This window comes from Toxorhynchites rutilus, chromosome 2 (assembly GCF_029784135.1).
Source record: "Toxorhynchites rutilus septentrionalis strain SRP chromosome 2, ASM2978413v1, whole genome shotgun sequence".
Classification (NCBI taxonomy): Eukaryota; Metazoa; Arthropoda; class Insecta; order Diptera; family Culicidae; genus Toxorhynchites; species Toxorhynchites rutilus.
In genome coordinates, this window is record NC_073745.1 from 255,069,192 (window position 1) to 255,093,776 (window position 24,585).

The following is a 24,585-nucleotide window of genomic DNA, read 5'->3' on the forward strand; positions in this document are numbered from 1 at the left end:
GTTGATGAAGAGAAATCGATCAAGTCACTTACACCCCTTGCATTCTAAGCCCCTCATTTAATTGTTTGGCCTAGTGATTTGACTCCTGAAGATAGCCAGTAAATCCTCTGATTTCGCAGTATTTAAATGAACAGCAGAGTTTTTCACTGAGAATAACAACATAAAAATGCCTAATATCAACCGACACCGGCCAATGGGATAATCCGAACCGTTACCAGCCATTAATAGATGAAGTCATAGTGATAGTGATAGTCAACCATACAATTTCAGAGCGTTGAGATTATCTATGGTATGTCAAACTCCAGAACGAAAATATACAACCAACCATGTATTAAAGCCAGGAAGAGCCCAGGAAATCAACGGGTCCTAACCAGTCTTCAGAAAACAAACGCACCGCTGCGCTTGATTCTAATTTTCATCACCGCGCGCTCAAAGAAAACTCGTATTCTATCTTGGTGCGAAGAGCACAAAATTCATAAGCGCGACAGCGCAAAATGTACCCGGCGCAGTACTCAGATACTGAACATTTCTTCTCACTTGTGTGATGCGCATCTCATTCTATACACACACACATACACATCAAACTGTAGCGACCGCTTTGTCTTCGTTCGTTCTAATCAAAGCATAAAAACAACAGCGCGCCCCCATTTGAATCGGATACCCTAATGTGAAGAAAAATATCTCAACAGAGAGAGCAATCCAGATTCAAGCGCGCAGTATAGAAATACGGCGCAAACAAGGCGCAAATTTCAGCGTAAAACTCAGCTTAACACTGGGCGCGAATCTCTGCGATAGAACGGCGCTGACAACCAAACATTTCATCTGTGTTTCGGAGCGTGCTCATTCGCCATAGCGCATGTGTGCACAAAGAGTGGGAGCTCAACTGGGTACAAAAATCTTGTTGCGCATCAGCACCGAGTTGCATTCTGAAGACTGGTCCTAACTAACAATTTTCTATTGCAGCGTATACATATCATTCGACCTCAGGAAATGCCAAGATGCACGAAGAAAGCTCACCAGCACCTTTTCTAGTGCTAATCAAGTCTTAGAACCTTCCATTCCTATGTATGCAGTTAACTCTTGCAACACCCGCGTCATCAGAAAAGCTAACGACGGGGGTTCATACGTGACTAAGGGTCGTTCGTAGACATCTATGAGATCCATTCTAATTGAGGGGCTTAGAATGAAAGGGGTGTAAGTGATTTGATCGATTTCTCTACATCAACTCTCTCTTTTGGTCATAACTTAGCTGCAAATACATTCCCAGCTGTATTTGACAATGTGGAAGATAGTTCAGAACCTCATCTACCGGATTATATAGCAAACTTAAATTGGATCTTTTTTGCAGTTGAGTTATTAAGTAAAGAAAAATTTGATGAAGAGAAATCGATCAAGTCACTTACACCCCTTGCATTCTAAGCCCCTCAATTATGTAAATTGTCCTCGAAATCAGGAAGAACATATCTGTACTTTTATTCTGCATCTCCTACAAGTACCACTCAATACTTGCGGATGTACAATAACAGTATCAGTAAATCTTCCGGAATTACGGGTTCTCCAAAAGAACGTCATTGTGGAAGCATCGGCTGTTCAAGCCGCAGCATCGAATACGACGCGCGCTTATTGTAGTTGTACTTGATCTTTGGATCACCGTGTGGTACGGCAAATAAAGTACCTTCCACCGGTCCGTTCCGTGGGTTTCTTGTTTGAACTTCTAATCCGGTATATTTTGCTTGCATATCCGTATATTACTTCATGAATGCGTGATAATGTTCCTTCATGTTCCGGTTCCATGTCAATCTATTTTCTAATCTGTCACGGAACCGCTTGAATGAAATACAAATTTTGAGTGCTCAATATGACGGTCATATATTAGGCTGTCAAAAAAGTCCTGCGGTATTTCCGCAAGGTGTCGTTGTAAGCGCGTAATTCTATTGTATTCATTGTATCGAGTCATACTATAGCTTGTTGGGAAGGTATTTTTGCGCGCTATAATATAGTCCTTGACAGTGTTTTGTTTGGTTAAGTCGTTCGTGAGTTATAGTGTCGCAAATATGGAGCAAAATAAAGAGAAAATCCGACATATTTTACAGTACTACTATGACAAAGGCAAAAATGCATCTCAAGCTGCCAATAAAATTTGTGCAGTTTATGGACCCGATACAGTTTCCATTTCCACCGCACAACGATGGTTTCAACGTTTTCGTTCTGGTGTAGAGGTCGTCGAAGATGCGCCACGCTCCGGAAGGCCTGTCGTCGAAAATTGCGACAAAATCGCTGAATTAGTCGAGAAAGACCGGCATAGTAGCAGCCGTAGCATCGGCCAAGAGCTGGGGATAAGTCATCAAACCGTTATTAACCATTTGAAGAAGCTTGGATTCACAAAGAAGCTCGATGTATGGGTGCCACACACGTTGACGCAAAAAAACATCTTTGACCGTATCGACGCATGTGAATCGCTGCTGAATCGTAACAAAATCGACCCGTTTCTGAAGCAGATGGTGACTGGCGATGAAAAGTGTGTCACTTACGACAACGTGAAGCGCAAACGGTCGTGGTCGAAGCCCGCTGAAGCGGCTCAAATGGTGGCCAAGCCCTCATTAACGGCCAGGAAGGTTCTGCTGTGTGTTTGGTGGGATTGTCAAGGAATAATCTATTATGAGCTGCTTCCCTATGGCCAATGGCTCAATTTGGACATGTACTGCCAACAACTGGACCGCTTGAAGGTAGCACTCATGAAGAAGAGGTCATCTTCGATAAACAGAGGCCGCATTGTCTTCCATCAGGACAACGCCAGGCCACACACTTCTTTGGTGACGCGCCAGAAGCTCCGGGAGCACGGATGGGAGGTTCTTTTGCATCCGCCGTATAGTCCGGACCTTGCACCAAGTGACTACCACCTGTTTTTGTCCATGGCGAACGAGCTAGGTAGTCAGAAGTTAGCCACAAAAGAGGCCTGTGAAAATTGGCTATCCGAGTTTATTGTCAATAAGGAAGCGAGCTTCTATAACAGGGGTATTATGAAGTTGGCATCTCGTTGGGAACAAGTCATCGAACAAAACGGCGCATATTTGACTTAAAACAGATGATTGTAACTAATTTTATGAACAAATGAAAATTCAAAAAAAAATACCGCAGGACTTTTTTGACAGCCTAATATTTAAAGGAAATATAGCGAATAAATAAGTCCGATTTGGTTTTGATGCAATCTCGAACGTATCTTCCAATACCACAAATCATATTTTGGACACTTTGTTGGCTAACACCAGCGACCATTTTGTTCCATCATCTCTTCATCTCTATCGCATCCCGAGTCACCTACCCACTCTCCTCCGACTTCTATTCGACAATTGAGCGGAATTGAAGGCGGTTGGGTGGATTGATATCCTTTTTGAAGAAATACATCCCGTTGTTTCGGTAAAAACTTGCCAAATCAAGCCAAAAAATTATAGGACGATTGTGAGCCTGAACACGTTGAGCCCCGCGTCGGTCCATGAGGATTGACACTGAATTTTCCGCAAGCCGGTCTCATCGGACCGACAGTGGATTTTTTTGTATGAAGAGCAACCGCATTGTGAACGACAATAACAAAGCTGATTCGATGATTTTTATAAAAATCCACTGTTGATCCCCGAGGCCGACAAGGGCCAGACGTTATGTTCACTGTCAGTCCCCTAGCTTAATCGGGGCTCAATATGTTAATATATGGAATAGCACGTTTTGCAGGCAGTCATAGTCTTGTTTGTCACGAAAGCCTGTTTTTTGTCAACAGCAGCTAATATCCTGCCAGATCATATACTTTCTTGCGAATTTATCGAATTTAAACGACAATGAACTTGCTAGGATGTCCCTCGACCAGTGGACTTGTAGAACTTTTGGCCGGGAAGCTGTCCATTATCCTTCTTCACATACGTTTCATCGTCCATGAGAATGCATCATTCGTACTTCGTAAGAACCTCCTTAGTGTTTGATAACTCACCCGGATAAAAATCAGAAATCAGAAATTTAGTTTCTCAAAAATTTAATTTTTATCAGAAATTTAATTTCTTAACGATATCATAATCCGACAGCTCTGAGTTTACCCTAATCGTTCTCAACACGTTCAATCGTAGCTTCCGAGCATTAGTTCCACTACGCTGCTTATTCAGATCTTGCCGATCGATAGTATGCTGCTCAAGGAAATGTTTGAAAATGCTGCACATGGTCGATTTAGCCAATTTCAACGGCTTCGTGATTTTTGAACCTATCGGGTTTTCGAAATGGTATCTAAAATCAATCTTCGGTTCACGGTTTCTATCATGTGTTATTTCTTTGTAACAAAATGAATCATGGCGAACTCTTCAGTAGGGATTGTTAACCGGTTTTACTGGTAATACCGGATCATTTTTCATTACTGAATTACCGGTAATTTTACAATCAATAACCGGTTATTTCGGTAATTTTCATTTTTACACCATAAATAATATTTGCCTTTACGCCGCTTTAAAACATTACCCGAGAATCAAAATAAGATCGAAAAAACACAACTGGCAGTGTTGCGTCGATTTTACGGCCTCCGAACTTCAGTTCAAACATCGGTGTTCGATCTGAAAACGAAACACAGGATAAGCTTCAGCGATGCAGAACAGACAGCGATGAAGGAATGGGTTTATGCCCTTGAACCAGTTCTGGTCGCTGTTGAATTGCTATGTCGTAAGAACCGCACCCTTTATGGAGCTGACGTCGGATTGCAATTTATGCTAGGTCATTTATTGGAGCAACCATGAGTTCCCATCTAGATTAGAAGACGACACAATTAAGATTATTTGATTCCTCAAGTATTACTCTAACCAACAAACTAAGTAGCAAAATCATTTTTTTTGTAAACTAATAATTATCAATAAAAGCCGTTCCTTTAAGAAAATGGTTTGTTTTGAAGTTTTTTTTACCGGTAATTTACTGGTTTTATCGGTACTGAAATTTCCATTACCGAATAACCGGTTATTGAAATTTGGGACGGTAATGTAATCCCTACTCTTCAGTATTGAAAGAGGAAATATACAAAAACAAACTGCTGTCAAAACATTCCAGATACGACCACTAGAGCGCATCAGTGAAATAAACAGTGTTTACAGATATTAACACTTTGACGTCCGCGCGTTTCGTAAAAAAAATATTCGCTTGGCGCCGGTAGCGCTAACTCGGATTACTTGGCTTGTTGTCGCCCGTTCTTGACATTATCGGGAAATTATAAATTGTTGAGTTTTACCAATCTCATCGTTAGTTTGCATAAGTTCTCAACCCTGTTCCTCTACTTTCATGATATTTCGACAATATACAGACGCAAATATTACAAACCTGTCCATAATCCGCCCACTATATGTCCATGTGAGTGATCATCGAAAAAATATTCTACTTTTCGGTCTGTTATAATTTTAGTAAAAACAGGAAAAAACATTCGGCCCTTCAATTCGAGGAACAGTATATTGAATTGCAAGAAACTGCGTTTAAGTTTAGAGAAACATGAGTTTCAAAAGATATAATTGAAGTTCTTTGTCCGTATTTCCCCACCTCCCCAATTTATAAAAAACATAAAACATGTTGGCGTTTGCAAGTTAATGTTACCTAAACAAAATCTCAACAGAATGCAAACGATACTAATGTGCTGTCGCCGGCCACTGAGATAATATACGCACGTAACCACTGTGGTGTCGCCGGCAGTCAGCCGCTTGTTTTCGTGCGTAACCACTGTGGTGTCGCCGGACGCCAAAGTTTTAAGTGACTCGAGCTTTATACGCACTCTCATTTTTCTCTGATATTTTTTTTGGTTTTGAGTATAACACCCTTAAAAAATCTTTAGTTCTGGTTGTCATTAGTTTTTTTTATCCCTTTTGTTTATTTTAGGCTCATAAGCATTTTAGCTGTAACAGAGCCGAATTTTAATCGTGTACATGTCACATGTTTATCATATCTATAATTAGCACATTACACAGTTGCCATTTTTCGGCGTTAGAGTATTCCCTTCTATACCATTGCATATGGTACACATTTACACAGTAGCCATTTAGGCGTAAGAGTTTTCCTTCTGTTCTTCCATTATCCAGTTAGACCGGACAGCGACAGAGACAGGTCATTGATCATTGTTGAGTTATTTATAGAACAGCAGTCCGATGTGTCTTGCAGAGCAAAGCAGTTGTATGGATGAATCGATCTTATTTCGACCGTGGATCGATCTCCATCGCTGATGATTGTTGCGTGGATGTAGCTATTCTGTAACAACACAAATATGGTCAATGAGGGCCCTGAGTTTTGAACTCACGATCGATCGCTTACTAAGCGGACGCGCAACCAATGTGGCTACGGAGACCCCCTTTCACTAGTTAATCAATAGATTGTTTCGGTCATGCTTTGCAGCAAAACTATAAATTAAACAAAAATCATTAAAAAAATTAATTGTCCTTTATTCATCTCCCTACAAAGTTTCGTAGGGGTTTCTGTTAAAAGCTTGAACCGGCCAATTTCATTACCTTGAATCCCTAGGATTGAGAGACACATTTCGAGAGAATTTACTTCACAGTGTATGACAACATCTCCCATGGTGGCATTTCCACATAACCGTTGCAACACATAAAGATTTAGTCACTTTTATCATAGTAGAGTTTGATGTGATAAGAATGTTGAAGAGTTGAATTAAGGGTGAAGCGATTGAATTTTGGTCATCAAAAATTTCATCTAATTCTCCTAATTTCCGAGTGCACATTTAAAAAAAAAATGAACATCTTTAATTTTGAAAGTGTGTTGATACGATTCAGTTTCTGGTGTGTCTGCTCATTGGTTTGGGGTGAACCCTTATTGTCGCAAAACATTTTTTTTCGCCTTGAGGATCAAATATTCACCTCTTATTATTTGAGAATGTAAATTGTAACAATATACGATGTAGATGTAGAATGATTTCTTAATTTTAATTTTGAAGATTGCTCTTGAGTTCTCAAAATGAAGTCCAAGCAAGAGGAACAACGCTTGAAATTTTTGTACAGTGGCCTCGTCCGAAGACGAATGAAGCCTCCGAAAGCAAAAAAACGAAAAAGTCGTCGATTTTATTCGTCGCAGAAAATAACACCAGTTTACCGAATGGATTCATCGTGTCTCGACGTATATGTCATGGTTGATGGTTCTGATTGCGATGAAAATATAGCTTTTCCAGTCGCAGGTGCTGATGATTTCTCAAAACAAATTTGTTTTTGGAAATATGAACAGTTCCATCTTCAAAACCATGCCACTTTTCTCCTTCCCATGACCGTGTAAACTAAACCGATTTCCCCAGTTTTGTCAGATTTTAAGAACTGAATAGAAAACGTCAAAATCAAAACAGAGAAACCATTCTATACACACACACAGGCAGCTATAAACTGAGGAGTGCTTAGGTTTTGACCAAATAACTGGTCCCGCGCATAAGACTGTACCAAAAGATCTCCGCTGCTGACGATTGACCGCTATCGTTTTGATTTGTCGCCAAAATAGATTATCGCCAACAACTACTACAGCCGCAAATGAGCTTTTGGATCTAACTCTTCTGTATAATCTTTGCGGTTCCTGCGATTCCAACCGAGTGCTTCCTTCCAGACTCATTTGTGTCCTTATTCTGAGTATGCCCGATCCAATTTCTTCCCAATGGTCGCCATCACAGGCTTATTTATGGAGGCGTTTGTGCTATGTCATTAATGATCATCATAAAGGGATCATTTAATCGACGTCTGAATTTAGAATTGTACAGGGTTTTCCATTTCGGGCTTCCGAAAGTATACAGCCCTGCGCTGACAACCGTTTGACATAGCTGTCAACCAAAGCGTCATATCGCACAAAATATTTTGGCATCGCACAACGTGTTAATTTTGTTAAATTATACTATGAAAATGATGAAAAACCGGCAAATGTTTTTCGAGCATTACGGACGGATTTTGGTCGTCATGGACGGCCTACAGAGCACACAATCGCTAATTTAGTGCGTAAATTCGAACAAACTGGATCCGTAGCGGATATTGTGAAACCTGAGCGTCATCGTAATGTGCGTTCGGCCGAAAATATTGCTGCTGTTGCTGCCAGTGTGGAGGATGACCCGAATGTTTCGATTCCACGGCGTGCTCAGCAATTGGGCTTGTCAAACACATCATTGTGGCGAATTTTGCATTTGGACTTGCACCTACATCCATATAAAGTCCAACTGGTACAAAAATTAGAGCGTGGTGACCATGGAATGCGTCGGGCAGCAAAATGCTGAATTTTCGCATCAAATTTTCTTCAGCGATGAGGCACATTTCGAGCTCGGTGGCTATGTGAACACCCAAAATTTCCGTATATGGGGCTCATAAAATCCACACGTGATTGTTGAGAGGCCATTGCATCCGCCAAAAGTCATTGTTTGGTGCGCATTATGGTCTGGTGGAGTCATCGGGCCGTATTTCTTTGAAAATGAGGACGGCGAGACGGTAACTGTGAATGGTGAGCGCTATGGCCGCATCTTAATGGATACGGATGACATGTGGTTTCAGCAGGACGGCGCCACGTGCCACACAACACGACCGAACATGGCCATATTGCGAACGAAATTTGAGGGACACATAATTTCACGTTTTGGTGATGCCCATTGGCCGTCCAGATCATGCGATTTGAACCCGCTAGACTTTTTTTTGTGGGGTTATGCGAAAGACCGTGTCTATGCCAACTCTCCGCAAACTTTTGAACATTTGAAAGACAACATTCGTGAAGTTATGACCGAGATACCGCCCCATATGTGCCGAAAAGTCATCGAAAATTACCTGTTCCGGATCAAGGTGTGCGAGGAAGCCCTAGGTGGACATTTGAATGGTGTTGTATTTCACACATAATGGCATAAACTAAACTTTAATTTGAAATAAAAGTTTCATCGAAATTCGAATTCTAAGTGTGTTTTATTTCAATTTACTTTCGGAATTTAAACCCTTGACATTTGTTCCTTTTACTCATTGACGTTTATCGCTCTGTAATAAAAAAAAAACCGTGTTCACAACGAGCAACGATATTCAAATCATTGGCAATCAAATGACATTCGTACTAAAATCAAATGAACAGGAATCATAGGACAGTTATGTCGGCGAATGGTAGAAAGTAAATAGTATACACTTACCGCTCTTCTTGGTGCTTTCGATTGAAAGAGAGAAAACATAAGCATTCAACTGACGGTCATGTTTGCGAGTGTGTATTCATTTCTGATTTGACAGCTGCAGTCGAGACAATGCATTTATGGTCACCTGAGTGCGGCCCAGATAATTTCATGTAATTCCACTAAGACGCTTTATGGGCTGCTCTTCCTGGAGAATCGACGTTTATGACGGCGTGAACCCATTTTCGAGGAGTAAGGTTAAGGCAGCAGTGGCATTTTATGGAGATTTCCCAAAGCACCCATTTACACTTCTGCTGTTCGAGGGTTATCATTACAGATGAAACGGATTAGTATCTGGTATCCGGTCTCTCCGGGCAATATTTGCTATCCGACCGGATACCGGATTGTGACCTACTATCCGGCAGGATAACGGATATTAGAGAAAATCAATAATTTTTAATTAAAGGAAGATAAACCAAAACATCATTGATACAACATTCTTAATAAGGTTTAATTACTTAAATTTCAGAATTTTTCTGAAATTAAATTAATATCAACTTATAATATTATTTAATTGGCAATTTGAGTACTGCTTAGATTTTAATGACCACCAAACACACTCGACAAAAAAAATTAGAGGAACAGAGTGCGAAGTCGGAAATTTTAAATGATTTTTGACATGCTGTAACTTCGTGAAAAATCAACGCATATCGATGGAATGCACATCATTTTGAAGCTACAACTTTCAGGTATTGATAATTTTACGTACATATCTTTCTCTGTTGTGTGTAGGTAGGTAGGCAACTACTCATGTGCTCACAAGCCTGAAGGCTAGCACAAATAAGCGTGGATAGCAAGAAAACTGTGCATCCCTAACCCATCGACACGGCTCATCTCTGCAAGCTAATAGAATTATACAAAAAATTGATGATTCCCACTAAACATTAGGAATCACATAAAACAGTGGCTCCAATTATTTAGCAACACTCGTATAGCGAGCGCAAAAATCCTGCGACAGAACGGCGCAATATTATTACCTCTTCCAGATTGGCAAGTCAAAGAGTTTGCCACCACCACCACCAATCAACCAGCAATGGCTCCAAAATAAAACAAAACCACGGCAAAAAAAAACAAGATTGGACCCTTTGGCTTTCCTTTTTTCTGTTTGCTGAATTTAGCCATTTCATTTGATTTTATGATTTTTTTCGTCCTTGCTCCGCGACATGGCTGCGGTTGCCACACTGTATTGCGAAAATTGTCCTTTTATATCGTTCGCTGTCGCATAAAACTCTTCAATCATTGTAATAAACACACATTCCCTAATTTAATGCATTGGGGCGCGCGCGTAAAACCGCGAGAATGAGACTGAATATGGAAGCCAGTTCCGTTCTTGACACTCTCCCTACCGCTCCTCCCGCTTACCACCCCCGGAAACGAGCGAAATGAGTGATGTGACTACCAGTCGCGCGCATTGCCGACTTCCCACCGATGGGTTGTTGTTGTTGGTGCCGCTACTACTGCTGCTGCTGCTTCTGATTATCGTAATAAACATATTCATTTCCATAATTTATACCAAAACCATACATACCCAAAGTAAAGTACCAAAAATACGCCCACACTACCCCTTACCCCCCCCCCTCCCCCTTAACAGGATATTCCGCAAAGTGGAAGCAAAACGTCACAATTTAGTCAGCTCAGTGGATTTTTCGGAAGGATTTGCATTTTGGCCCGAGTCGACTATGGGGGATTGTTAACAGAAAATTCAACTTGGTCTGGAAAAACAATCGGTTAATGTTCTGTCAGTCAGGCGAAACGAGTCTGGATATAATTTTAATCCATCAAACGACTGAGCAAACCTCATTCATTCGTCTGTACGAGACGCCCAAATGACAGGTACTGCACTCAAACATGACGGAGACCGAAAATAGTAAAGAAACAACGGGAAAAATACAACACACCAACAGATTGATTGGTGTCATTCATAAATTTATTCACTCCAATAATTTTAACCGCAATAAAATATACCTAATTGTAGCTGTTGCGCGAAGTATTTTCATAATAATCGAAACATGATGGAATAAGTCCACGAGAGAAGCCAAAAAAAAGGGGGACGCTACGGCGACCGGTTGCTTAATTTTGCAGGAGGTTTCGGGTCGAAAATAACCTCGAACTTGATGAGAATATATCCTCGAACCATGTCCTTGTGAACATGCTCAAAATCTATTTTCACGTACGTTGCATCGCTCGTGAGTTTAAAACATATGAGCATATGAACTTGCTTGGTCTTAGGTACCTTTTTTATGAGCTCCTATTACCGATATCCGTCATCTGGCTTTTGAATTGGCCAATAAATAAAACAACTTGAAACATCCTTTCATTACCAAAAAGATAATTGCTGGCTGAGATTTCGTGCCCAAAATCCAGACCATTCGTTCCGCGAACCCACATCAGCAGCGATAGCTATGGGGTTCAATAGTCTTATACCAATAAATTACGTAACTGCAACTATCCCCATTCACCCCTTTCCAAATTCCCACATAACAGTTCGACTAAAAAGTTAGTAAGGTAACACAGTAAAACAATTTTTTTTTTTGCAAAATTCAATTTTTATATTCAGTATAGTTGCCTTCGAGGGCGATACAGCAATTATAGTGATCTTGCATCTCTTCGATACCATTTTTATAGTACTCTTTCGGGTTTTCCTCAAAATAGGCCTCAGTCTTGGTAATCATTTCATCATCGGTCTTAAATTTCTTGCCAGCGAGCATTCTCTTCAGATCTGCGAACAGAAAATAGTCGCTGGGGGCCAGATCTTGAGAATACGATGGATGCGGAAGCAATTCGAAGCCCAATTTATGCAAATTTGCCATCGTTTTCATTGATTTGTGATTTTTCCATTTTTTTCACAATAACAAAAATTGGTCCACTCTCAATGCTGTAATTCACGAACCAATCGACTGATTGCTGTCAAATTTTGACACGTATCCATTGAAAGATAGTGCTTTGTGATAGTCAAGTAGATTTTTCCGAAAGGTGCTATCTAGACATCAACCTTATGAGCTTTTCAGCCGAACTATTAGTAAAGCCTGTCCACGTTAAATTTCGGACACCAACAGTAAAACAAAAATTCACGTAATACAACAATACCGATTGATTATTTCAGTAAAATAGACTTGTATCTAAAGCAAAGAAAGCTCACTTCGATGTTTATTACGTTGTCTGTAAAATTCACGAACTTTCTTGGGAACATCTGCCATTAGGTTCCGTACAGTATCATCAGATATGCTGGCGGCGGCGCTTTTCTGTCACCTCTTGAAATCATTAATGCCATTTGCTTTCTTCTTAGTTTCGAATAGTTTTCGCTCAATCAGAATCCAGTACTTTTCCACTGAGCGAAGTTCTGGACAATTCGGTTGATTTGCTGTTTTTGGCACATATTTGACCTCATGTGCATTATACCATTCCAGGATGGATTTTGCATAGTGACAAGAGGCCAAATCTGGCCAAAACAACGCTAGGAAGTCGTGGCTTCTTATGAATGGTAGCAACCGCTTCTGGAGACATTTCTTCTCGTAGACATGTTGATAGTGCCGGTAGAGACGAAAGATTTGAATTTTCGGTCACAACTGCATATGGCCTGCCAAACCAAGTACTTTTTGGGAAATTTAGACTGCTTTTTGGTCCGGAAACACTCGGCTACGGCATTCCTTCGCATTGCAGTATAAAAAGCGAGACCCGGAAGCTGTTTGAAGTCTTCGAGAACATGAGTATTTCGTCCATTATGGTGCATGAACATTTTTGCCAAAACTGGATGTAGAGCACCTTAGCACGGCTTTTTTGCAGAGAAATTTAGCTTATCATCACGATTGGGCACCTTTTTCACTTTGTACGCCTTCAGTCCATGCCTCTGCTTCATTTTTTGTACATATGATCTTGATTTTCCAACCTTTCGAGCCACATTTCTAACTGAAAGGTTGGGATGTTTCTCAATAATGGCAACCACCTTTCGGTCCATCTGTCGGGAGCATACTTTTCGATTTGTTCCGCTTCCAACCTTCCGATCCACAGTTAAGCGCTGGTCAAACGATTTGCACACACTAAACACGGTACTCTTCGGCAGTTTTAGCTTTTTGGCGAGATCGCGTACCGACAGTGTTGGATTTTGCTGCCATTCGCGCAAAATGCGTTTGCGTACTTCCACTTGATTCGACGCCATTTCACCAAACTTAAGAAGAAGGTAAACATGTTGGACATCGAAATAAAGAGGAGGGTTTCAGCTGTCATGTAAGAGAAATATTTCATTGATTAGTGAAACATTTCATAAACTACACTGAAAGAAAAGTGTCCGAAATTTAACGTGGACAGGCTTTATATGGATAATCTCCTAGTACTTTGAAATTATTGTAACAAGTTTTCATTAGTTTTTCTGAAAGTATAAGTTTTACCCACACACCATTTATTCCACCTAAAAACATCAATTTTTGTTTTCTATCAAAATTGGAGTTCTACCTAATAAAGATCGACAGAGGAGGAAAGCTCTGTAACGATTTTAACTTTCAGAAACATGAGAGATCTTGAAAATATGTGTAAATCCTTAGGGTGTAGGATTTATCCTGATTTCCCCTAAAGACAAAACATTCGAAGGACAAAACTTTTATAGTATCAATTTGGACCATAGACCTAATCTAGGGTTGATTTGACACACTGAATGGTTAACGAAAATTGTTGGGTATCGCCGTTTGAAATGCAGGCGTAAATTAGGCATGAAAGCTCTTTGTAGTCTCCGAAAATCTTGGGACATATTTCAAAAATCTTTCTACGATCCGACTGTGCTGAAAGATCCTCTGTAAAACCTTTTGGTTCCAAAAGTCTCCGGAGGGACATTCATAAACGAATCATTCTCCATTGCGGAACTGTCCAAATAAATAGTTGAATAACTATGACCACAAAAATAGCTCATGATGGAATAGTTCCCATACACTGTAATTTCAACAACAAATGCAGTAAATTTCGTAGATAGTTTAGGTTGGCGAAAAAAATATTATTTTTACGTAAACTGATGTAAACGTCGGATTACCAACTTCGCAAATTATATGAAACTGTCTTATGGTCGGCTAGTAGCTACTGGAAATCGTCACGACTGCTAACATGTCATTAACTAACATTTTAGGCGACAAAATCACCTGTGCGTTATGCATTTTTGACATTATTAATTCAGGTACCTCGACGAAATCAAAATAAACTTCTTTTAAATGTTTAGTCGTTCAGCTCGCATTTTATATCGAAATACAATGCTGAAATATGATGTACTCAAATTCCGAACAATTGAGCTGCGTTGGTCTTTTAATAGTGTCTAATTACTCAGAATTGAACTGTTTCGTGATAGTAATTGGATTTTTGAATGCGATAGAGTCTTTTTTCCACTTAACTACATCAAAATTGATTTGTAAATACCTATTCATGACAGATAACTAATAATACTTTCAATTTTATTCAACTCAAATTCTGAATACTATTTTTTGCACTGGCTCAAATTTCGAACAGCACAAATGTAAAGGAATACTGTGTCAGGGATAGTCTTATTCACAGGATCTGTGGAATTCAACGAAGCACTTCTATTTTGCAGGTTATTTTTGGGAAATGAATTTGGATCAGTAAAAGATTAGTAATCAATGGCTTCAAGTATAGTAACCCAGACACCTTTTCATTGGTTTGAAAAAACGTAAAAACGAAAAAACGTTGGTCATATATTCTTAGAATGCTGCAGAGTTGAACGCATTTTGGATAAGATACACTGGCGCAAGCAGAGCTTGTATTTGTTTTGTATAAGTATTTTGTTTTGTTTTCATACAACAATTGCCAAACAACCAATAGACATCTTCTAAACCTACTTCTTAGTCGATGTGAACTAGCAAACGCTACCACATACACTCTGTCCAACTTCTATAAGACCAGGCGACCAGGTTAATGCTGAGTTGTGGCCTTTTAACCCTCCTGTACTCGCGTGCAAAATTATAACTCATGCGGTGTCACAGACCGAAAGTTGAACTTTTCTGTAATATTACTATTGTGTACTTTTAAGGCGTTCTTGGTATTTATTTGAAGAAGAGGATGTAATTGAATGAAATAACTCCAGAAAATATTTTTTCTTTCATTTCATTCAGTTTTAACAGTAATTTTTTCAGCCTCTAAATAGTTATTGAATTTTGGTACATCAACACAAATATAAAAATTGGGTTTGTTTTCTTTTATTAACTAAATTTAAGCAATCGAATATAATGAACAAAAGTGTAAAGAACTATAAAATAACATAAAAACGTATTAATCAATTAAGGTTCCATTGTTGTAACAATCCGAGCATACCATTCATACATGCTCAATACAAAAGTATATTCCCACATTTCACATTTCATAACTTGTTTTTCGTTTTTTTCGAATAGTATAATGTATAACGACCTTCCTACCAGATGATGAAGGTTCTGGAATATCAGATTTAGATACTTCTGATATTCGTTGTCTTAGTGTTCTAGGTAAACTTGGAATCAGATGGGGCATAATGAGATGATATGAAAGCATCTCCATAAACTTCCTGCGGCTGGTTTTAATGTCAATATTGTTCAAGACATATATTATAAAGAATTTGTGCTCGCAGTAAACTCGCAGTAAAATAGTAAAGGGAAAAGTATTACATTCAATTAAAGCTCTCCAGCGTGAATATATGAAAACAATACGATCAACGAAGGAAAATATGGGGCAACTAGCTGACCCGGTAAACTACGTCCCGTCCAAAAATTATTTTTCGTTATCACATCAACAATTTCTTACTAAGCGCACGTTCATGGATCCATTCGCAGAGCTGTTCATTGATTGATCTTCTAATCTACCTTTTGAAAATATTTGTTACTATAAAATTTCAGTACTTCTACCAACACTCGACATTATAATATCAGTTTATTTTCGGACACAATTCTCGTACAAGATTTGTCATCCACTTGCAAATAACATAATAAATAACATGTCTGATACAGAAAATATGATAGAATGAAGACAGCCCTAAATTGGACAATTCCTTTCTAGAGTTTTGCTCTTATCAAAACGTTCGGCGATCCATTTTTTTATATAGATAGAAGGCGATATAGGCGATATATATATATATTAAAATCCATTGTAGAACACAATCAGATTGAATTTTTCGAATTTACTCCTCCATCGAGTTACTGTGCGGAAGAACTTGTTAATACCAAAAGAGCCCCATTTCACATGTGTTATAAATTTGCTCATGTTACGCTCGCGTATAATCAGAATTTTATTTCATACGCAAATACACCTTCTATATATTTATATTTGCATTTGCATTTGCTCATCGGGACACATCGTTCATACTTATTTTTTTTTTTTTTTCAAATGAATTCTAAGACTTGTGTCAGTGAACACAGTCTGATAAGTGAATTGATCTTTTTACGTGTGCTTTGCTCTTCTCTCACAAACATTATTACCCCATTTTTACACGTGGTTTTACCTATACTACTACAATAGCTACATTCCACCTTCGGCTTAACTCAACTCGATTCCCAGTGATAATTAACAATCCATGGGACAATCTGTAGAACAATGGAAAAGGGGTTTAAACCTCGTTCAAAAATAAAAGCATAAAATCCACTACCGAAAAATTACATCCGGTTGCACATCATCGGCACTCGCGTTTGTTTTTATTGATATTTTAACATTTGACGAATCACGGTGGGTTGGATTTTATAAAACAAATTAAATAAAAAGAATGAATACTAAAATGTACAGTGTTCAAAAATATCTATATAAACAAAAATGTAAGGATCAATGTTATAGAGAGAAAAATCGGAAAATTTGCGGAAAACCCTAAAGGTAGGTCGGAAAATTCGGAAAATTGATATCACATATGCTCGGGGTTCTGCCAGAGCGAACCAAGCGCCAAAAACATTATTTTGAGATATTTCAATTTGAAGTTTGGGCTCCCACTAATTGACTGTGTCGGATCGAACCTATCATTTTACCGCTCACGTGCTACAAACAGGATGTCAAACATAATACTACTTTTCATGCTGTAAGCACACATCGTCGTCAATTTTTGATTCAGAATCAGAACCTGAATAAAAAAAATCAGAAAGATTCAGAAATATGAATCAAAATTATGTTTCTGCTTGACACGCAAAACTTCCTTCTCTTTGCAGCCGGAGCGAACCAAATAGGGGAAAAGGGGGGAATTTGGACCACCTAAGCAAATCGCCTAATATTTCCAAATCTATACGGTCTAAATAAAAAATGTCCCATTGTATATTGAGCTACACTTGTTTTCTCCCAATAAATAATGTTTAATCATTATATAAAGCTTCAATCTACCAAATATATCATAAAATAAAAGAGATGATTTTTGGACATTAAAATTTGATGCGGGGTTATTTGGACCATCTGTGGGGTGATTTGGACCAGTGTGTGTTTCATCGAAAAAAACATACTTATGTTTATGTAAAGTATTTTGGGATTATGTTACAATCAGTAACAATGTTTTGCGATCAATAACAGGTGTCTTGGCCAGATTCCAGACCAGAAAAGTTGAATTGACACCATCTCGAATTCTGCATGAATCTTTTCACTGTTGATCGAGCATCTTCAAACAATTTTGATGCTTGGTCAAAGAAAATCCGTTCTCGATGGCCTGCGTTGCTTTTTCAAGCTCCTCCTTCTTCCAACGTTGTCTGTCCATCCTCTTTTTGTAATTCAACGACATCTGGAGTCAATTAGACCAAAGAAAAGTCTCAAACCTGTAGGACCAATTCACCCCACAGAAACGTGTCCATGTCACCCCACACAACACGCAAAAATTAAAATGCAATTAATTTCACTTATTGTTATCAAACTTACAGTTTCGCTACATCAAATTGTTCCTCTTCTGTAGGCGAACAGAACTTTACTGCACAAAACACGAAAAGTTTGTTTAATTAGCGGGAAAAACCTTAAAACCACTATCGGAAAACTCACATTTTTTGACGATCAAAGTGCTTGCTGTGTTCATGCTACCGTTTCCCTCTACTTGTGAAGTTTTACCAAAGTTTTTTACGTTAGGTACATACGGTTCAACAATAGAAGGAAATGACATTATAAAAAATCCAAGTTGAGCCGTAGTTTTTGAGATGAAGGGGTGGTCCAAATCACCCCATATGACCAAATCCGTGTTACCCTACATGCTAGTTATTAACATAATATCATCACAAAACACATTAGTATTTTGCAACGGCTCTCGGCTAATTTCCTTGAATGGTATTTATATTGACTCACTTTTGCTGTTTTTTACAAAATAATATCTTAATAAATGAAAACAAATTGATTAAGGAATGCATTACACTTGTGGTTGAACACAATTTTGAAAAATGCAGATTAGCGATGAGAAAAAGTTTAGAAATTTGTTCTAAAGAATTCATATCGAAACAATAATTTTGGGCGGGACGAAGTTCGCCGGGTCAACAAGTCTATGTGAATAAAAATGTAAGGTCAAATTTGTTGCTAACCGCGAAACCTGAGGAAGGAATCGTCCGATTTGAACCCTCTTTATTTTGATGTACTCGTTTCTGCCCGTATATCAATGTTATGGAGAGAAAAATCGGAAAATTTTCGGAAAACTCTGAAGGAAGGTCGGAAGATTCAGAAAATTTTTATCCTTTTTTTTTAAATTGCATCATGATAAACATTGTCGATCCATTCGATGTTTGGGCTATTGAAATTGATCTTCGTTTGAAAGTGGAAATGGATTTTCAGGTGAAATAACGCACTCCTATATCTATATATCTTCTATATCTAAACAAATAAAAATGGAAGGCCAAATGTGTTGCTAAAGACGCGTCCACATTACGCCGAGCGGCCTTGGCCGCCCGGTAAAGCCGACCAAATGTGGACGTACCGCCCGGGCTTGCCGACGTGCCGAAAACCGACTCGAATCAAACCGAACCCAACCCGAAACAAGTGGGTCCGGTTCGAGAAAGTCGAACCAAAAAAAACGAAGAAAATTAGCATTGACGACATGATGCTTCGTTTGTTCGTGACGTCTTCGTACATCCGATGGGGCTTCGGCTTCGTGCACCCGAAGTGGCGTCTGAAGAAAGTTCGTTGTTTCGGCCAACGAAATTGATCTTTGTTTGAAGGTGGAAATGGATTTTCAGGCGGAATAACGCATTCCTATCTATATATAAATAAAAAAGGAATGCCAAAAGTGTTGCTAATCGCTAAATCCGAAAAAGGAGCCGTCTTCATTTTATTGTTTTTTTTGTATTCTGCCCATAGAACAATGTTATTATGAGAAAAAGTTTAGAAAATTGTACTAAAGAACTTATATCAAAACAATAATTTTGGGCGGGACGAAGTTAGCTGGGTCAGCTAGTAGTTAATGAGAGTTTTCTAGTAATACTCAAAGGGTGCTGGTCTTACCCTCAGTGACGCGCTTATCCCCAGTTCCCCTACAGCTTTATCGACCAAGTACTTGTCCGAAATGTTACGAACCTGATTTATTCAGAAAGACTTAAATCATATATTGGAGACGAATGAATCGAATGATTTGAAATCTACTAAACCCAGATTAAGATGCTTTTGAATTTTTAGTTAATGAACACTTTTCAAAACAGTATCAAGGTAATTGAAAGGTAGTCTTAACAATCCTTTATTATTACGATTCAATGGTTACACTTCTGTATTGATATCGCAGTGCATTAAGTACACTGTAATTCGAAGAAAAGACTCCGTTAAATTAAAGAAATGATCAGATCAAACCACGAACGGGTGTCAATGAAGGAAGGCAGTTAGTGACAAAATTAACATCAATCAAGCGGCGTAAGCCCGGATTTACAATCACAATCGAAGGGAGCCTAAAAGGGAGCCGCAATAAAAATAACCATTCCAAAACAGAAGCCAAATTAACCGACCCATTAACGGTTGGCGTCGAATTCCCCCTTTTTTTCCTTCTTTCCCTCTGGCAATCCAATGATTGAGGAAAAACGAAACAGCAAAGCATCGGGGGAAAAAATGCATCATGCTGAGCACCAGTTCCTCCCATCGGACGACACCACCCACACTCGGGATTGATGGCTGCCTCCAGCTTAGAAGGAGAAAGAGGGAACCCAATAAAAGCTGCTTTTTGCCTTTATGGATTAATTGAATACTAATTACTTGTAATCACACGACACGATGGGGGTCCCCCTTTTTCCCCGAACTAATCCACCCGCGCCGGGGAAAAAGGAGTAGCCCGGGGGCTAAACCAAGAATATGGTTAATGTTGTTGACTTTGGTGGCGTCGTTGGAAACTTCATTCAGGTGGCGCGAAGAACACTACGGCTGTGTCATCATTATCATAATTAATTGGATTAACTTTTAAGCTGGCTGGCGACGCTGGCACTAAAATGGCAGATGGCAATGTCACGCCCAGCCGAAAGTGGCGTCATTAAAATCTACGAACTGTACACAAATGTCCTCTGCAATTCGGAGTCATTTTCAACGCTTCAAATATTAAGAATTTTTCCACCAATGCAACTTGCTGTGGGAGGGTTGGGAAAGCGAACCCATTGTCGTCTGGCTGTCGCTTGGAAAATCAAGAAGGAATAATTAGAATTTTAATCCGCTCCGCTCTTCGCAATGGATTGCAATAGGCGCTGCAGAGGATGAAGCGCGAGGGAAGCTTTTCTCTTCCACGAAAAATGAAGGGATCGAGTTAATTGAAGAATTTCTGGATGCGATTTAAATCACTTTCAGACAGAGGAGTGCATATCGAAGTGTTAGATTTCCCTGTTTGGCTGTTCATCGCGCGCGATCATATTATTTGTTTCTTCCTTTCAAAAAAAAAAAAAGAACGCGAGTCAAGAAAGACCGAAACCCATGATTATATCGTCATTTTTCAGGAAAGACATTAATTTGCACCACCGGACGACGGTTGCGGCAGGCGGGCGGACAGCGAGATGGGGGAAACGAATCTCATTTCGAAAACCGGAAGTCTCAGCATAATGAGAAGTCATTTCTTGTTTCGCGAAAGGGTGCTGATGAAGGCAACAGTTATGTTATCTGAGCGAAATTGCTGTCGTCACGTCGGAATGAACAATGGGTATTCGCGATGAGGAAAGTAATTAAAGTCGGTATCTTCATTTCTTGCCGCGCCGTCAATAACAGCGCAACCGAATTTTGCACCGTGTTGGTTGTTTGCAAAATGGAAATAACTTACCTTCAGAGAACCGTGTAATAATAATCTAAACTTTTTCGTGGATTTAGGCACAATAATGCAATTTGTCTTTCGCTTTCTATGAAGTATGAAAGATGAAATTGAGCAAAACATTAACTAGTTTTTCGAGTCACATTCAATTCACAAGAAATACACAATTATTATTATTTTTTTTTTTTTTTTGATAGATCAACTCACTCATAAGCCACATCACCTTTTGGAAAATTCGAACAAATGAGAATAAAAGAATATATTTAAATTCCCAGCCTTTGGTATAATCCTACGTGTGTCCGGTTAAGTACACTCCATTACCCACTTGTCTTTTATTCCATCATTTACCAAGCAGAAGGAAATAATTTATCAGCTCTTCTCAGGATGTTTTTCTAAAAGAGTTTCTGTGGACTGGCAAGTTCAAACGTTTGAAGGCACGTCTCCAGATGAATTTCACTCCAACTCGACTGGCCATTGGCAGCAATATCTCAGGGCATTAAGCATTTCAATTTATTATTACAGTGTCCGAAATATGATTCAGAACGGTGTATTATAACATATATTGTAAGAACGATTTTGCGTAAAATTTCTCAATTTTTCGTTACATTTTTCGTGGAGTGACCACCCTATATAGAAATCAAAAACGTAGTCCTACGTCAAAAGAGTTTTAGTACAACTTATAATAATTTTATAGAGAGTCGAGATAGCAATGTAGTGTCTTTGTCAAAGTTTTACATCTAATCAAAACATGAACTTTTGTCGAAGATGTCATCTTTCTATATTCTATAGTTTCTGTAATATATGGCATTTTCATGTGGAGAATCCTGAAAAACTCCTCATAACATTGTGAATTCTTGCGTTTGACATGTTCTTGACGTGTTGCTAAATAGAAAAACATGTTTGCATAATAGGTCAAACGCGATAATCTACACACTCAAATGTTATGAGTTAAACATTAATAGTAATTTTTCTCAAAAAATCATGAATTGGGTATTGTTAGGAAGACTTTTTTCTGTGGTAGTACAATTCTTCCGATGTATGAATAACTTGTTCAAAATTTTACTCGCTCAAAATTTTTCAAATACATGTTTTTGAAAAAAAATATATTAATTTTCAAAATAGTGTTGCTTCGATGAAATTAATTTTTTTCAATTTTTTGATATTATTGATTGAAAACTTAAATAATTTCCTACATTTTATCCATTAGCCAATATTTTGTTTAAAAAAACTCAAAACTTCAAAAAAATCTTCACTCAAAAGCTATAGGAACTATAACAAGTTGGTTAAAGAATGAAATGTTGGAAACTATTTATGTTTTCATTAAAAACTATTAAACAAATTTAAAAAAAAACGATCAAACGATCATATCAACTTCATATATTCTAAAGTTTTTGTAATATATGGCATTTTCATGTGGAGAATCCTGAAAAACTCCTCATAACATTTTTGTGTGTGAATTCTTGCGTTTGACATGTTCTTGACGTGTTGCTAAATAGCAAAACAAGTTTGCATAAAACGTCAATCGCGACAATCTACACACTAAAATGTTACGAGCTAAACATTAATAGTAATTTTTCAAAAAAAAAAAACATGAATAGGGTATTGTTAGGGAAACTTTTTCTCTGTGGCAGCACCTTTCTTCCGATGTATAAATAACTTGTTCAAAATTTTGCTTGCTCGAAATTTTCAAAACACATGTTTTTGAAAAAAAAATTAATTTTCAATACAGGGTTTTCCATTTCGGGCTTCCGAAAGTATACAGCCCTGCGCTGACAACCGTTTGGCATAACTGTCAACCAAAGCGTCATATCGTTAGTTGAATGTCTGCCATTTTACAATATGGATCGTTTTAGCATCGCACAATGTGTTAATTTTGTTAAATTATACTATAAAAATGATGAAAAACCGGCAAATGTTTTTCGAGCATTACGGACGGATTACAGAGCACACAATCGCTACTAATATCTATCCCTTCCATGATAAACGCAAGGGAACCACGCTATAGAGGCGACCCTTATGGCCGCGAATATCATACTAACATTCCTTCCTTTCCCCTGGTGACTGTAAAACGGGCCTTTCACGATCAGTAGCATTAACATTATCAGCAAGAATCACTCCATTCCGCATTATCATTATTCTTCAACCCTACACATTTTATCGCTTGGAGGAATGCAGCAACTTTAGCCTTCATAGTCGTACGAGAAATCAACACATTTCGAAATGAAAATTAAATTTCTCGTATCAAATAAAGATCCCCATCAACAATTTGAAAAGTTTTCTGCAAACAATGAAACAATCTCGAACCAAACTTGTTTTTAATAACGATTTCTAGTCATAACTTCAATAATTTTATCTGTACATATAATATTTTTCAGTAATGGATGATGAAGGGTTAGTATTATGTTATGCCCATTCATTTTAAAATGCTTTTCGTTGATCTACTAACAATTCAAAACTGTATTTTATCATAGTAATTTTAATAGCTAGGAGGAGTAGTAGGTCGATGGTCGTGTTTCTAGTAGATCAGAAAAATTTAATTTAAATTTTTTGTAATTGAAAACTATAACTAGAAAAAACTATAAATTGGGAATATTTTCCCATATGTTCTTGTGGCAAAGACGGTTACAGCGGGGAGCGTTAGAGTGATACTGCTATAAGACTCTTTTTCTATATAACGATAATTTTCAAGGAAGAAGATAAAGTTATTATCTAGTTACCATAACTAGTTTAACCATTTACTTTAAAACTCTTACCATTAATACCGATAAGACAAACAAAAAGCTGTCTATCTGAGCATATCGCTCTACCTAAGATTCAATAAAAATGACTCCAATTAAACGTTCGTTTGTCATTATCCTCACCCAACCGGGCCGCCACAGATTCTCCCCCAATCCCAGTCCTTCAGTCCCAATAAGGTCCTCTGATGGAAGATGCTTCAATCGCTCCGGGCTTAGGAGACAAACAGCCTTTCATCAATCTTGCGCTCATTCATTTTCGAATCTCGCTTGTCACGGAACAACAAGGACCGAAAACAGCACAATAAAAAAATACACTTCCAGCGCTGCAACAGCTTTCACTTTCTGTCAAATTAGCGCCTGTAATGCTGCTGCTGTTTAAAAATCCCCCAACCCACGTGAGCGACAGTCCGCTCCTCTCGCCTCCCCACAATCTTCACTGTTCTTCGGTTCGGCTCGCCTCAAGGTTCCGCAAATGATGCTATTTATCACACCCACCACCGATGATGGAG